This window comes from Etheostoma spectabile, chromosome 4, assembly GCF_008692095.1.
Source record: "Etheostoma spectabile isolate EspeVRDwgs_2016 chromosome 4, UIUC_Espe_1.0, whole genome shotgun sequence".
NCBI classification, from domain to species: domain Eukaryota; kingdom Metazoa; phylum Chordata; class Actinopteri; order Perciformes; family Percidae; genus Etheostoma; species Etheostoma spectabile.
The window spans coordinates 36,214,183-36,218,338 of record NC_045736.1 but is presented as its reverse complement, the minus strand read 5'-3'; the positions used below and the strand labels follow the sequence as shown (position 1 = coordinate 36,218,338).

At 43.4% G+C, this 4,156-nt stretch overlaps 1 non-coding gene across 1 annotated transcript; it reads left to right on the top strand.

Annotated features, from left to right (window-relative positions):
* Positions 1 to 2,445: 2,445 nt before the first annotated feature.
* LOC116688711 (U2 spliceosomal RNA) lies at positions 2,446 to 2,631 on the top strand. Its single transcript, XR_004331843.1, has one exon. It is a non-coding gene; the product is annotated as a U2 spliceosomal RNA (small nuclear RNA).
* The last annotated feature ends 1,525 nt before the right edge of the window (positions 2,632 to 4,156 follow it).

The following is a 4,156-nucleotide window of genomic DNA, read 5'->3' as shown; positions in this document are numbered from 1 at the left end:
GCTCTGGTCTCTGAACAGTGAGCATGTCATGTAAGGTGTCCAGGAATGCAATAATGTGAGCAGTGTTGCATGGGCCTATGGTTGCATGATGGTGAACAACACCATTTTGGCTTATAGCTGCACACATTTAAAAATGTGACGCTTGAATAAGGGCCACATCTATAGTGGGCCTTTAATCCATCAAGACAATGAGCGCTTATGTCCATTTAATACCATTTATATCAACTACTATGTGTAACATCGACATTAATAACCAACAAGACTGTGCCAAGGTTACATTGTCTCCGTATATACACTATAGTAAGACAACTGTAGAGATCCAATTAATCACCCCAGTCGCCAACAAAAAGAAAAAAACAATAAAATATGAACATATTAGAAAAAACAATGTAACATTGCAAACCACATCTTACATAACTAACAAGGTGGCAAAAACCACAGACAAACACCCACTATTTAGCACCTGACCTGAGAAAGCGGCTTTCACAACGTTACAAGGCCTCACCCCCTAAATCATATTTTGTTGTACCCCCATCCAATGTCCAAAAGAGCAAGAACAGTAGAAACACCACATTAACCAAAGAAAAGAAATTTATTCATCAAATTATCTCCGTGACCTGCAACCAAAATCTTGAATTTTACTTCACTTAAAGCAAATAATATAGTAAAGAAACCCCAACACACATCCTCTCTTGTTTGGCAGACACAGTTTATCCTTAGGGATGCCCTGATGTGTGTTTGTCTGTGCCGAATAACCGCTTTTAACCTGCATCCAACAGTTCTGTGAAGTAGATTCTGGGAGCATCGCATTCCCGTCGTTAGGTCCTTCGGCCGGGGTCTGAGCACCAAGAAATCCTCAGCCTCTGCCTTGGTCTCAAAAAGGTCACTTCAGAACCCGCGGGACAGCTTTAGTTTAGTCCCGGGATAAATCAGGAACGGATGAAACATGGTTTCCTCGCTGTTCGCCTCGTTTGGGAAAGGCGCAGCGTCGTTTGAAAGGTTGTAGATTTGCACTGTATCAGCTGGCGTGAGCGCATCTACTTTGCCGCCCCGGCCTCTAATTCCGCTTGCCTCATAGCGGCCTTCAGATGCGGTCCCGTCCGTGTAAGCGGAGCATCTTGCCAGATCCGGGTGCGGATCCAGTATCGCCGGGTCCCGGGCCCTATAGCTGTGCCCGCATCCACCCTCCCATTCCGTCGGTAAGGTACAGAACATGTAATGACGAAGAGAAACACTTTCGGTTGTGTCTCCTTTTTCAAACTGTTCTGGCAAGTCTTGATAATGCAACATTATCCCTGCGGGACTGTCCTCGACTCTGCCATGTGTGCTTCCAGTTTGGACCATGCTGTTTTTCGAAAGACTTTCTCCTGTTTAAAACCACTGGGTTGGTAGATCTTTATAGTCCCTTTTTCAGCTTCCTAATATCAGTTGTGGTTTGTCTTACCCCTCCGTTTTTATGTTATCCAGCCAGCCGTACTTCAAACTTTGCAATCTGATTCCTCGATGAAGGTTTGCTGCGCTTCGATCTCGGTTATTTCATCGACCAGGTCGATATAGCCTGGCGGATCGACTCAAAACCCGTCCGTCCGTCTTTCATAGGGTCCACCCACGCGTTGCCTTCTCCAACCTTCAGCCATTGCATACATAGGCTCAAAGCGAGGACCTGTGTTACGTTAGGAATACAACCTAACTGGATAGTTATATGGAAAATAAGGGGGCGAGGAGGCCTAGAGCAACTCCAACCCCGCGCTAGCTAGCCATCTTGATCCTCAGGCCCGTTGCCCCTCTCACCTCACACACCACAACTTATTTCTTCTCGTATCAAAACGTTGTTAAAATATTGACAAGATAAAGCCATACAAAAGTGTCCAGATTTGCACTTTGATTGGCAGAAAAACAGCAAGGACAAACTATTGGCCCTGGTGTCCAATGGGGGAATAGGTTAGGCCTTGGATTTGGAAAGCGCACACCAATTTATAATTACCGCGAGGTTTTGGAACTGGGAAGACTGGCGTTTTCCGCTGCTCTCTAGAGTGGGCTGTCCTTTACTCTGGGTTTCTCTTCATAACGCCAAGTCCTGTCGCCTTTTACAAGACTCCGTGAGAGGACGCCTATGAGTTTGAAGAGTTTATTTTTGGTGGGCTTTGGCTGTTTGCTAAGCCTTTGTACTTGTGAAAACCAATATGCTCTCCAAAAGGAAACTCAGATTCTTAAACGTAGCCACATTTGCCAGCATGGGAAAGTATTGCACGTTGGCCGCTTGACCAATTGGGAAAACCAAATCTGCCGTCTTTAACTACCACGTTTTTGTCTGCTTCCCCATGAGCGCGCTTGGACGGGGTGCTAAGCAGCATCTGTTAGTCGCAGTTACATTACTGGACCCGTGACCACTGAAACGTCCGGGGAGTCGCACAATTTCTGAACAGCATAGAGGGTGGTGGTCATATCGCTTCTCGGCCTTTTGGCTAAGATCAAGTGTATTAATCTTTCTTATCAGTTTAAATATCTGAAATATGTCCTCTAATCAGGGACAACAATTAACTGGATGTTTAACAATGGAGTTGAAAGGCTTGCTCCGTTCACATCCACGCATCGACCATTATTGCAGTCATCGCGGAAGGTGCACCCCATCTCTGTCTTGTGGACAAACAATTAACAGCACTGGAGCGGCCCGTTGCCAAAACTGTCAATGGACCCGGAAGAGAAAAAAAAGTGCCTGTCAGATTTTACCGCACAAAAGTAATTTACTGGAACTGGCTAAGTAGCAGCGTTATGTCCTTTTATGAAAAAGAACGTTGATGTGTTTTATGCATTAATCAAAAAGAAAGTTGATGTGTTTATGCATTAATCCTAAAAGAAGTTGATGTGTATGTGCCTTTTATTCAAAGAATTGATGTCTAATGAATTTGTGATGATACATAATGAAATAAGGTGGATGATAAATCAAAAAGAAAGTTGATGTGTATATTCATTTGACAAAAAGAAAGTTGATGTGTATATGCATTTATTAAAACGAAAGTTGATGTGTATATGCCCTAAACTCAAGAAAGTCAATGGTGTATATGCAATAAATCTAAAAGAAGCTAGTTGAGTGTTATGCATTATCCAAATAGTTGATGAGTATTTCCTTAATCTAAAGAACGTTGAATGTGTAATATGCATTAATCAAAAGAATTTGATTTGTATATGGCATTTATTACATTTTGTCTGATTGCGTTAAGGCACATTTTTGTAACTATTGGCTATTTTTGCAAAACTCTACACACAAAAGAAACCTTTCACCCAGATCAAAACTTGTCAGGTTCTCTTGCACAAGCGAACACAGCTAGATTAACTCTTCCACACTTCTGTAAAAATGGTGTTTTCGTATCAAACAGTAAACACAACCTCACTACGTCGCACACATGTCCAACTACATCCCTAGGTAAGAATACAAAACAGACATCTGGCTTTGCTCTTTCTCTTTGACAGCATTCCCATTTGGAGGTCAACCTTTTGTCATTGTGTTCATGAAACATACAAGGATCCAACTCAAGATGGTGTTTTTGTTCACCTCTCAAACCACGACAAGTCCGCAAACCAAATAGTATGTTCCACAAAAACACAAAAAACATATCAGTCCTACATCATGTCGTTTTCTGGTCCGGCCACAAAAGTTTCGTCCCATCGCAACGTAGATGATCCTCCAGTTCCAAGCACCGGGGAAAATCATCTCCTTGAATGCCGTATCCAGGCCTGACATGATGGCCTGTGTCATATCTCCACATGCCTCCTCCATTCCTGTTAAAGGGCTTCCGTGTTGAATGAGATGACGGGTCGGCACTTTCCAGCGCCAGGACAGAGAAGAACTGCCTCGATGGGATTTAGAAAATGGAGAATATGGAGGAGGTATCGCTATGAAGAACTGGGTTAGGTCTGTCAACCAGTTTGACCAAGCACCCTATGGAAACTAAACATGTCCCATAATATGACGATTGCGGGTATTGCTCTTGTCTCTGAACAGTGTGAGCATTGTCATGTACAGGTGTCCCGGAGATGCAATAAATGTGTGCATGTTCGTCTGGCCCTTGGTTGCATGAGGTTGAATCAAACACCCATTTGCTTATACTGCACACATTGTTATGTTACCACCCCCGCCTTGTCCTGGACATTGATG